Raw genomic sequence first — 13,286 nt, 5'->3', positions numbered from 1 at the left:
GAAACGGATATAGTGTTGTGTAACCCCCTGCAAACAAACATGGCATCCACCACATGAAGCTACATCACTATACATCCCAAAATCAAAGTACTCGATTTAAAATGTGTTTTTATATTTAAGATATTAACTTTTTTTTTTTAAATTAAATTGGACTAGTGGTACTCTTTCTCATCAAACCCTATAATAAGCTGGCAAAGAGTGTGATACAAATATGGTTAGCTTGTTGGTGAGTGTGCTGTCTATGTTACTGTTATTGCTATTTTTACCATTTCTACTGTTCAATAATTCCAATTAGAATACAAGGTTTCTTTTACCAGTGTTAAAATAAAAATACAGCACATTTACATGTTAAAATTCAAGTCGCTTGACAAGCACATTACTCCTACTATACTGTAGATCATTTTTTACTGTTTGAATTCCCGATTCCCCTGCTTTGCCATGTTTAGCCTCTGGCGCTTGTCAGATTTATATACACTATCATCTAGAGGATGGTGAAACAGACATATGTGCCCTTTCACTGAGCGCAGTCTGAAATGTCAATGTGTAGCACAAAACATTTTTGTGTAAAACCACTACATCGAAACAAGTTTGTAAACACTGATCAATTGTAATCCAGTGTATTATCTGTTGTTTCCAGCCCTGCCATTTGGAGGAAAAAACATAAATCCATATCAACCCATTGAGTTCAACAATATGCTTGCTGATTCATTTATGATCTCAGTTTGGCAAATGCTGCCTGAGTTGGTTGCGCTACCTCAATTGTGCAGCAGTTTGTTTATTGAAAATGAAAATCACAGCACCCTGAGCAGCCTTTCTATGCCTCCCTTCCATTCGTCTTGTCGTGTGTTGTGTCCCTGCCTCTCTCCCTGCTCGCAGCTGCATAGCTATAAACAGTCGAGCCACTGTGCCCTACTTCTGAGAGGGGAGCGGTGGAGGGAGAAGGGGAAAGAGGGATGCACGGCATGAAGACTAATGAGGAGAAAACCAGCGAAGGGGCTTAAAGAGAAAGGCTGATATTGAGACAAAGGCAGGCTGAGCCAGGCATGTGTGTGTAGGTCAACTGCCACTCCTGTGATGTGGCCACCGACGTCCTCGTGACCACAGCTAGAGACGTGTGTGTATGCTTTTAAGCTGTCTGTGTGTACTCGCCCATAACCGATGTGAGGAGGTGTCAACACAGCCGTGTGTTAGGGGCCGCTGCCACTGAAATACACACACACACACACAGCCGGAGGTTCTTTCACATCACTGCTCCCGACATGCAGCCCCATAGACGTACTGGATTTAGTAATGACAGTGTCGATGCTACTGTTGCGACTACTGTAAGAAGTCATTCTTTAAGGTTTTGTCTGTCTAAAGTGAAGCAAATGTTAAGAATATTAATAAATATTATTGTGTGAAGAAACATGCACAATATATTTAATGTACAATTGAGGAATTATTCTTTATTAAAGAACAATAAAGTAAAAAAAAAACCACGCATACCTCTGCTGACAAGCTTGTTTCACATGGTTAAAAAAATAAAATATAATATAATCAATTAAACAACTTTAATGATTCAAGGCTTGTGTTGGGGAGCAGTAAAGAGCAGCGTCTTAATGGGGGATCAAACTAGTGTCTTAAACACTTGGCCGCCGGGACATTAGGCTGGAAATTCCTGAAAACTCTTGCGATCGAACACAAGTTCGGCATCTTTCAGCTAAATGTATGGGTAGATATAAAAGGGTGTTTCCACCACCAAAAGAACATATTTTGGTGTGGTCTAGTTGGCACCTGTGACATGCCCAAGAAATTCTGAGTTGATTTTCGATTTGATTTTCGGCACTTGTGAGTGTTCAACTGTGAAAACATAGATGGAATTGGAAGCATTTGTCGCTTTCATCAGAGAGAATAATAAAGAGTTAGGTCTTGTACATAGAGTCGCACTTGAGACTTGAGGACTCATTTCATGTTTGTGTGTGGGTTGATGCGGACTGACAGTCCGTCAAATATTGAGGTGTGAATGAATACCAAAACCTTCTTTGTCTTGTCAGTCTCTTGGTCGACTCAGTAGACTACAGAACATCATCTGTATCAAAATTAAAAGCAAATATGTTCAAGTCAAATGAAGCAAATCCCGCATTGTCAGATATTATTAGCTTAGTCACTTTCGAAAAAACCACTCACAACACACCTCTACCACAGCTCCCTTCCTATTTCATCTGAGTTGGCTCTCTTCCTTGTGCTGTCCATCCTCAATTCAACACTGGAGCCCCCTTTTGGTGTTGCTAGACACTGAATATAGCAGTATGATTTTGCCTTCTGTCAGTTCATACTATTTTTACAAGTTGCTTTACTCACTCAGGTTGAATGACTCAAGCTGCGACTGGCTTTTTATAGCTGAAAACCAGCAGGCAGCTACTCTGTCAAACACATCTCTTCTTGGTGCAATATTATTGCTACTTGTAGCGAATCCTAGTCTTGCAGTTTCCAGCGTTGTCGCCCTAGATTTGCTTAGTTTATCAAGGTTGAACTAGTGTTGCAAGTGACGACGAACCCACTTCAGAAATGCAAAAATGTTGAATCCAAAATGTTCTGCCTGAATGAAGCAGCATTCTCGAGTACCCAAGCACACGCTGACAAATACTACAAGGTTAAACCTTCAATAAGAAAATAGATGTGAAAAAGTGTTTTAGAAACTGCACTTGCTGGAACATGATAAAATCTCTGTATAATCTGCTCAAAAGGTGACGTAAGAGTGCTTTGTTGAGTGTTGAATATGCATGTCCCTCACCCTGTCCATTTACTCGTTTATCTTTGTAAATATGCAGTTTCTGCTGTTTTTGACCTCATTTTCAGACGCGGCAGTGAGTGTGAAGCTAACCAGGGACAGGATAGACTGGACAGAATCCTTTTTTTACCATTGAACAGAGATGCAACATTGTTCAGGAGTCTTCTGTGAATCAAGAATTCCAACAAATGTCATGGTCTTGTGCTGGTATTTGGTGTCGTAGCTGTCTGACAGGTTGTTCCTCTCCAGAACATCTGTAGAAAGACGCCAGATGGTTGACAGGTTCACCTTCCTCGCTGACCTTAATAAGCACAGAAGCTGCTGTGCCTTTTTCACATCCCATGTGAGGTTCTGAGAAATGGCCACTGGCGCTTTGATTGGACAAAGATCCACACTGCTCTTTCTGATTTATGGACCTGCCAGGTCAATGAGGGAACACCAGTCAGTGAGAACCTCAATTCTGTTCGTCTTACCATTGGTGTTGCACCGAGGTGAAGCTAATAGTCTTTACAGGGCACTTAAGGGACATCCCAAAACATTTTAATAACAAAGGAGGGAGTTGTGTAACAACTGGAATAAAAATGAAGCTGAGTATTAAGGTTTATATTGACTGCAGTATTTGTTTCAGAAGATAGCTTTGCATCATTGTTATATATATGATGGCAAGATGCTGCGGCCCTGAAGAGACTTGGAGATGTTTGTAGTCATGATTTGTTTGTGAAGAGGAGATCGAATCTTACTGAGAAACAGGGCAGTGTTGTTCAGAGCCAGAAATGAATCACTACTTGAGACTATAGAAAGGCTGTTTGGGCTCTCATTGGAGGCGAACTGAATGCTTGAACCACCTGGTTCCACCATGATCATATTGATTTGTTAGTCTGTCTCGTAGCACAAGGACACAGATACTTTGGTCGAGGGAAATTTCTGTTTGCTAAAATTGATCTTGGAATTTATATTCTGCTCTTTCATTTGAAGCTTCACAGGCGACTCCCCTGGAGTTTACAGCCCTTGACCAATACTGTACTAATGATAACTGCATAAGCTATGCACATATTGATTGTTGTCAGTGGCACTCTGCGCTTTCTAGTTTTTCTGTTGATGCTGGAATAACTGTGTCAACTCACCCCAGTGACACCATATTTTCAGCACTTGAGGGAAATATGTGCACAAAGGGGGTTTTGTGCCAAGGACACTGACATCTGAAGGCAACAGGCTTTATTTCACTCTCATCGTGACATTTTTATGTGGTTTTCTTTGTTACGATTGAACTGTGTGAACGTGCAGAATATCAGTCTCCTGCTCTCCTAAATAGTGTTTCAAGTTTGGGGCTGCTTCCCTTGTATGGTCACAGGTACGGCACAAGTTTACTTGAGTGTAACAGGGTGTCCTCTGTTACTCTTTCAAGGTGGCTCATTTGATATGCTCTCTCTGACCAAAGGAGACTTTCGGTTCCGGCAGTTGGCCACAGTCTGACAGCTGATTTGTGAACTCTAGCTCCTCTCTCATGGCAGTTTCCTCAGACAAAGGGCTTGGTTTTATGATTAATATACTCTGCTCAGTGGAAGGAAGGTGGAAGGATTCTACAGAGATGAACAATCTTGAGACAAAAGAGCAAGTATTTTATCAAGAACATAAATATTCACTGGATTCCTGTGATCCTCAGGAGAGCGTAGTCCTCATGAGTAACTTGACAAATGGGAAATCTTAATTTACGAAACATAAACATTTATTTTTTATCTATAATGGTGCAAACATTTTTATACACTATCTTGTTCTAGCGTAGCATTTTCCCTCCTTTTATTCTGAACAGAGCTTTTTCTTTTTGTTTTGCATCTCATCAAAAACAATTTTTATTTATTTAATATGTTTAACAGTTTTTATCTTTCCCAGCGGGGGAATGCGTTGTTCACCTCTCCGTCTCTGATGTATCTCAACACATGCCCTCGGCTGGTCCTGGGTCTGCAGACCCAGCCAGGAACTTAAGGGCTCTGTAACCCACGCTACCGTTTCTTCAGGCTGATCTCTTCACCCTTTACCTAAGAGAGACAGCAGCCATCCACCCAAAGAACTTGTCTTAGTAGAAGAGCAACCAAATGGTTTCTCATGGTTGTCTTTAATACACTCTTGTCTACCCCTCCACCTCACAACTGCTCATTACACTTTACATTTGTCTTGGATTCACAAGTAAAGAGGAGGTGGCTCACTTGAAAAAAAAGTGTGTGTGTGCTGAAAAAGAAACAGCAAGGGAGCTGCAGAAGCTGAGCGTACCTAATTTATTCTTTTTGAAAATTCCCATTCAGCTGTTTTGCCCAGGTTTTCAGCCTCCCTGGTGCCTCCTCTCTGTGCGTTAACTCCTTCCCTCCTGCCATTCAACACAGACGTCCTTCTTAAGTCAGTGCTCCTCATCGATAAATTTCCCTGTCGTTTTTATTGGTCCGCATGTTGGTCCCAAATTGTCATGAGACAACAGCAGGTGATGGATATGAAGATCAAACTGCAACACACTTTGTTCCCTTAAAAAGTAGGTATGTTGATGCATAACATGTAATTTAACATTGACAATGGAGCTTATAATGTGTGATGTGTGAACAACAGGTCTCATCAGGTTATCCATTTTTATCTTTCCTTCAATAGTCCAGAGAGAGGAGAGAGACTATAATAGATATACACTGCATGTCTGAGTCTAACAGTCGATGACAGCTGGGAGAGTTGGGTCACTGAGCAGGAAAAGCCACCTCTGAATATGGCTGACTGCGTTCGCCTGGAGTCAGAACAGAGAGCCACATCTGGGCTCAGATTTCCCCATGCACCCTACCAGTGGCGTAGCAGGCTATCATTTTGTTGAGCAAATAGACATTAGAAGCACTTGTTTTCGTTTAGTGTCGCACTGGCCAGAAGATCATCTTGTTCATGGATGGATCGCCTCCCTGGTGTTAAGTTTAGATAACTGCCTGGAACTGTTATTCTATTAGAGCCCGTGATCCGCTGAGATGACCACAACTGAGCTAGAGAGAGGTATGCTGGGAGGAGAAACACATGACTCCCTCCCTGTGCTGTTACCAGAGGTCAAAGAAGAAAAATACTGTGGATGTCAGAGTGAGAACAATAAGAGATGAAATGTCTTTGCAGTGTTTCAATGGAAATGAAAAGCCATGTCTCAACTTTCTGTTGAATTATCTGTCGAGGTATCTGTCTGAAATCTATGCAGAAAGTTCATGATCCCTGTGTGGTAGCTGTGATCAGCAGGTAGCTGTGATCAGAGCCTCCACCTAGCTCTTGGAGCTCCATACCATCCAAGGATGGTATGGAGCTACTTTGGACTACTTTCAACAACTCATTTATCATCCTCTACAATCCTCCTCTTCTATCCTCTGTTGGTTCCTTGTTACTCCTCCATTCCTGCTGTCTTATTAAGTCAAACATCCATCTGAAAATCCCCTTTGCTCCGCAAATCTACTTAAGTCCCCATGCTAAATGATTTTGCGTTGTCTCCAGAGTCAATCGTATCCGTCTCTTCTCTTATTGTTTCCATTCTTCTTCTGCCTTTTTACTGTTTACCGAGCTGCTTGAATGCCCTCTGAGTGATTCAGGAAATTGATTTGTTCAGAGTAAAAGCTACTGGATGAGAAAGGAACATGCTGCTGCATTGTGCTGAAACGGGACTGTTAAGAGCCCTTAAAAACTTAAAGGAGCCATAGCACCTGGTGAGGACCTCACTGTAGCAGCACGGTCCTGTACTTTAGCGCCCTTGCAGTCGTCCCGATCTCTAACAAAATATGGCCTCATAAATATTACTCTTCCTACGTTGCCGGTTTCCAAATAAGTGTCCCAATGTTGGGCACTTTTAGAACAAAAGGATAAGGATCACATGCATCAGTGCTTCAGGCCCTTTGCCTCTTGAATCCTACCTTTCGTTTAAGCACTCTGAGCTGGCACTGCAGAGCACTGCAGGTTGAAGTGTTCAGAATCTTGTGCTTATTTCATTGGGAGAGCTGGCCCTCCCGAGTGATGGTTGAAAATAGTCGAAGGCACACAACCCACTGTGCTTCATAGTGCTTCATGATTTAAAGCTGGAACTCATGAGCTTAATTTTAATTGGATTTAATGTATCCTTTCCTACGGAAGAGGATTAGGGCCAGAATTCTGACTTTAAAGTCATAATTCTGAGATTAAAGTCAGAATTCTCACTTTAAAGTGAAATTGATTTATTTTATTTTGGTACTGACTCCATACTTCAGTCAATAACATTCTGTTAGAGACTGGAATGTTGAGTTTGCTGCGCACATGTTTATGTCAGAAGGCAATATAAGTCAGGGCAGAGCAGAGCCAGGCACAGTCCTAACTCTGGGAATGAAATGAACGAATGAAGCGAAGGCAGTTAATGTCAGTGGACACTGAGCAGCCGCACATCTTTCTGACAGTGTTGAGGTTTGAACACAAGCAGAATGTACAAACAAGCTGTGTTGGGCGTCTGCTCTAAAAGACACATGAGGGAGGAATGTAAACCCCATATTATATTAATGTGTCATTTAGCTCACTTGTGTTCTACAGTGTTTTCATACCAACTGGAGCAGAGTCCAACACTGAACGGACAAATGAGCACAAGGAGAAAACATGACTTGGTTGCTCATGAAGACAGCTGGGACAGAGGGCTGCGTTATGAATGTGATGTTGAGCCGACATGCATGAAATGATAGGTGGAATCATTTGCTATCATTAGGTACCATCTGCCGTGTCTTGGCAAATGTCTTTCTGTCCATGCCGTGTCTCAACATTATATTATCATGAGATGATTGATAGAGATCTGTAGCGTTCGTCTGCATCTAGAAGCTGTTGATAAACTGCTTCCCTGCAATGAACCAAGTAATGAACTTATGAATATGTTAATATTTCTCATGCATTTTTTTAAATTTTTATTTCTTTTACAGTTGTCACCATTTGTAAACAGGATTCCCATCTTTTACTGCCATATTTGTGACATTCCAAGTGAAGGATGCAGTTCATTTATCCATTCCCACCGCAGTATGACACTTTTAAGTCTTTTTGTGACAAAGAAAATGTATTTATCTGAGTTAAATATCTGCTGTTTGACTCGACAGACTAGATGCACTGTTTTTATGTATGTTTTAGTCGGATTGAACCCAGAAATGGTCGTGTATAGGTATTTTTTAACATTATTGTATAGGTTACTCTTCAATGGTGGCCAAGTTTGAAGTTGGCTTTATTATATGTACCTGTCGTACTTGTGGTATTTCTTTTGCTTCTTTGGCTTTTTTGAGCGGTTGACAACTAAGTTTTGCAATAATGTCTTCAATTCAGTCTGAATCCTGAAGCGGTGAGGTGAAGAGTAGATAGTGGTTTCATAATGACCACCTACATTTAACTCTGCTAGTTACTTAAGATCCATTGCACTGGCAGTATTTACACGTCTGCAGTAACAGAGTCAAATCCCCCGTGTAGACCTGAGCAGAGAGCCAGTTGTTTAGTACTGGCTGGACTCGAGTCATTTCCACTGCTGATTTTTACAAGAGCATAATTGGCTCGGTTTGCAGCATATGGGCCGCAAGAGCGTGTGTGGCATGAATAAACATCACGCTGAACGCTGCACAGATGCCTCCTGCCAAGGGAAAAGCACTGAGTATAAAAACTTTGTAATTTGTCCAATATGTTTTTGTCATTCATCCAAACAAAGGCGTTGAAAAGAAAGGATGAACTCAAAAAAGGTGAAGCACACAGTGAGCAGAAAGACAGTTGTGAAATGTGAAGCACATTTCATAGATGAGCGAGTGAAAAGATTGACTTTAGAGCCAACAATTTTTTTAAGGTTCTTCTCCTGTCACCATGACAACACCAGCTGACAAAAAACGGTGGAGGAAGTAGATGAAGAGTAACATAGGGAGAATTCGAGGTGTCTGAGGCTGAGGCGTGGGGAGGGGTTGTGTGTGTGTGCAGCGAGATAAGAAGAAGATGCAGAAACAAGGTGAAGGGAAAGAGGATGTGAGGCTGCGAGACAGACAGGGTGAGGTGGCTGTCATGCACAGGTGCGTGTGTGACACGTGTGCGACTTTACAGCCCTTATAAAAGTGTGAGTTTTCTGATAGAACAGTTGGTTCTCACAACCTGCTGTTAAACATTTACTTGGCTTGTCACTGTGACTGTGAGATGATGTGTTTAGATGCCACCTTGGAATGAAGACTGTTCTGCAGATGTCGGTTTTCTATGCTTTTGACTTGTGATTATGGACTCAGGATATCTGCTTTTTCTTTTTTAACATAATGTAGTGTTTTTAATTTATATTTTAGGATGTTTTTATCGTGCTTTTACTAAGTAGTAACTAGTCACTACTAGATTTTACTGACTTTTTTTTGCCATTATTTGCCATAACATGTATGTGTGTGTTTATGGCGGGTTTATCATGTCGGTTTTTCAATCTTTGTCATTTTCTAATGTACCATTCATACCATTCATTCAGTCAGCCCGTTTAAATTGGAAATCACATTGAGAACTCACTTATAAACATGATTTGCTGGAGAGTGGAAGTGATTTATGATGTCACCGATGACTTGCCTTCCTCAATCGGCTCATATGGTGCACTTTTCTGTTTAAATACAACTTTGGCTGTGAAACACCTGCTGCAGAAACAGGAAGCTTTAATGCAGCGCTAGTTCTCAGGGGCACTGAAGGTCAAGAGAAGTTGATTTACTTTACTGTGTTGCTCGTATGGTTCAACATGATTGAACCCAGTGATTGTATAAATGAGTTAGTGCTAGTACTTACGTAAATGAAGGAGCCTGCAATATTTAGCAATGATTAAAACATAGACACTTCAATCACTTCAGCTTTACAGCTGTGGCTCTTCTCTGAGTCTCATGCAGATGACAGGTGTAATTTTAATTGAGATCATACAGAATGGTCGTGCCCTTTTGTCGAGTCTATAATTTTGGACTTGTGGGGAGAAACCAGGAAGGAACATCGGTTTCCTCCAAAAAAGTCGAAGCCCAAATGTCATCCTATTAAAATCATAGTGATGTTGCCTATTTTTCATGTATTGCTTGTATAACATTTAACAATTACTTGTAAATATTATATATATATTCCTTATATAAGAGCAAATAAACACTGCAGGCGTGGGGGATCATTTTTGTGAGGGTGGTGAAACAATAACCAAAGTAACAAGCACAGTTACCCAGCAAAGGAAACCATTTTGAGATACAAATGGAGAAAGAGAATCAACCATGAATAAAGGCTGTGCACTGGCTCCCCTGATGAATCACTCCCCGAGCCCTTCATCACTGTTCACCATGAGAATCTAATACTGTGTCAACTCTGATGTTAACCAGTCTAATTTTGGAACGGCTTTTTATCACCGTTTTGGTTGTTCTTCTCCGTCCATGACTCACTTTCTCCTCTGCCACTGTTCAAGTGCCTTCAGGTTTAGTATTTCCTATCAGCGTCCAGTTGTCTGCAGCTGCTTCCTTTACATGCCGACATTTCCCCCGCCACAAGAGAGGACCCTGGGCCCGGATTCCGCCTCTAAACTCTTGACTTCTTAATAATACAAGCCGTCATCAATATTACATACAGCATCCTTCAATAATAGAATGGGATCTGCTATGGTTTTATGCTGAAGATTGAAAAGGAAAAACAACAAAGATATGGTTCTCAACCTATAGAACCTGGAGAATGGATTTTAAATTCTGATTCAAGATTTGTTTCTACTCTGGTGGTGGAATCAGCCTTATAATGGAGAAAGTTTTAGTAGTATTTCTGTGTTTTAGTTAAAGCTACACTGTGATGTCGCCTATGGTGACACAGCCGCATGGTGACTCACACTTTCCCCCAAACTCTTAAATATTTAGAGACCACTGGCCTGATGTGCCGGAAAACACGTACAAACAGAAAAATGGACTTCTCTACCAGAAGCTCACTGCTTCTACAGACCTAGCTCCACACATGAATATATCTTGAGGAATGATAGTAATAATATTCTTCATGAAGAAGAGCAGAAAATGGAGAGTAAGAAGAAATTTGAAATTTCCACATTTTTAAGAAAAAAGCAGAAGTTTTCTTGAAGTAGCTTCTCGAAGAACTAGTCTTTTTTTCTCGAAAGACTTCTTGAGAAAGGTGAAGAAGGAAAAAGTAGAAGAACGACAAGATGTTTTTTTCTTGGGTTTCTCAAAGACAACTTCACGGGAAAGAACAACACGACAATTTCTCAAAAGAGTTCTCGACGATTGCAAATTATAGCTCTTGTAGTGAGGTGCTTATAAGGGTTCATGAAACAGTGTCCTCATATTCAGAGCTCAGTAGAGGGCGCTCTCAGTATAAAGATGACATGACGTTTCATTGGAATGGTTCTTCCAATCCAAGGCTTTTACAGCTGAGACTGCCATCTAGTGGACTCCGAAAGTGAGGACACTGTTTCATGAAGCCCCCCGCTAAGATCTTAACTTGTTTTACCTCCATTGGGGTGATGACTGACAACCAAAACAATTGTCTGAAGATGCTGTCAATAGTGATGAAGTATTACTAATTCATTGGTAGGTGGCAGCAGCTTTCAAGTGTGACATCCACGCCTCTTCATACACAAGAGAATGAAAAAAACAAAACTCTCTTAGTTGCTTTCAGTCAGATCATGGAATCTTTCCGTCCTATTTCTGCGAGCGCTTCAACAACAAATCCAGTATGTTATTCAGGAGCAGGGTGTGGGCACAGGCAGTCGCTGGGCGCCCCCCAGTCTGCCAGTTGGAATATCCCACAGACGAACCACTGCACTCAATAGTAATTCAGGAGCCATTCAGGATTAATCTGATTATGATGAGAGATTACGCCACCGAGGGATATTTAAGCCACGTTAATGAGGAGAGATTTGTTTTCCATTCATGTTCACCGCTCCTATTATCGGAACACGATGCCCGGATTTAAAGCAGTTACGCCAGGAAACACAAACATTTCAGGGAGAGCAGCAGAGCTAGAAATGTATTTGTTTGGAGGCGTGGGAGCCAATGGAGGTTCTGGTTACAATGGAAGCCGACTTTTCAGATGCGTGAGGTCACGCCAATTCAAGCCGAAAACAGTTTTCTTCTCAATGAGGGTCATTTCATTTGACAATGACCTTCGGAAACCAACACCAGCTCTCCCTCCGTCTCTCCCTGCTGCGCCATGTGACTCTGTTTAGCCAAGGCTCGAGAGCAGCAAACAAGGATTTAATAAAGCGTGACCCGCACGGCCAGCAGTGACACAGCGACACGCAGGACTCAGATCGTTTCATGTGAAACTAGATGTGGAGTGACTGTGAGCTCATGGTGACCATGACGACACCGGCCCAGAGCCTCCATATGTCCCCTGTGGTTACTAATCTCCCTCTCTGTTCGCCCTGCTGCTAGCAGCCTGGAATATTGACACAGAGAGCGAGAGGACTTGATGTCTGCAGCCAGAACTTCAAGCTGCCAAAAACACAAGAGATGGAGCCTTGTTGTCCTTCACTTCAGGTTCTCCTGTTCTCCACGGATATAAGAAGAAGAAAATTCATTAGCATTGGTCGATCTGATGGAGTTTAGACCCGCCCCCTGCCAGACTGACATACTGACATATGACAGACAGGAAGTTGCTTTTGTCTCTGGAAAACCGCTCAGATGCGAGCGGTGCGTCAAGTGCCATCAAATAGCCTTTGATGTGAACAACAGATTAAAAGTCTCCCTGTAAAACGACGCTACAGTTAGTATCAGAGTCGTGGCTCATATCTGCTGCAAAGCCTAATAACCTTTCCCTGCCGAAAACAAAGCAAACAGAGATACAAAACGTGAGAGATTATCCAGTATACTCGGATGATGGTGGAATAATGGGCAGTCTGTTGTTGTGTGGCAACCACTGATGTGGCTTTAAACACACAGTCTATTAAACTGATGCTGCTGATATGAGCAACATTCTCTGTTTCCCTGATGACAAACGTCTCCAGTGCTCATTCAGATTTGGCTAATCTCTGTTCAGTTTGTGCCTGATGTTGTGGAGCGTTGTTAAATGGCCTGAGATGTTCAACATTGTAGCGATGATTTTTCCTTCTTTGCACCTAAAACGTTACGATTCGACTGGAAGCGTTTGAGCTGTAAGTTACGGACCGTCGTGTGGTTTGTTGTCTGGTCACCGATCATGTGGATGGGAGTGGGCGTGGTCGCGTTTAGAGGGAAGGTCGGGAAACCATCTGCTTCAAATATGATGGAAGTAAAGAGTGAGTTTGAAAAGAAGCGACTCTGGTGATGGCAGTGAAGGTGCGGAGGGTCGTGAGGCTCACTCTCAGTGTTGGGAGAGCAGAGTCTGTCATGCTGCCCCAAATCTCTTTCTCTCTCTATGTAGCGTTTATCGACTGACTGTCCATTTCACTTTCCCTGCCCAGCTTGTTGTGCCTCCAAGCTCCACGTCAGTCTTGCTTTCACCTGTCGCAGGTCTGGAATTATGATGTGGCTAATGCCTTGTCAATCACTCCGTCTGTGTGCGTGCGTTCAGGATTACTGTGCAG

At 42.1% G+C, this 13,286-nt stretch overlaps 1 protein-coding gene across 2 annotated transcripts in view; it reads left to right on the top strand.

Annotated features, from left to right (window-relative positions):
* LOC128772163 (A-kinase anchor protein 7-like) overlaps positions 1-13,286 on the top strand; it is a 41,166-nt gene that overhangs the window by 26,258 nt on the left and 1,622 nt on the right. The gene's annotated exons all lie outside the window — the stretch shown is intronic.

Source organism: Synchiropus splendidus, chromosome 15 (genome assembly GCF_027744825.2).
Source record: "Synchiropus splendidus isolate RoL2022-P1 chromosome 15, RoL_Sspl_1.0, whole genome shotgun sequence".
NCBI lineage: Eukaryota > Metazoa > Chordata > Actinopteri > Syngnathiformes > Callionymidae > Synchiropus > Synchiropus splendidus.
The sequence above is the reverse complement of the archived record's forward strand: the minus strand, read 5'-3'. Positions and strand labels throughout refer to the sequence as shown.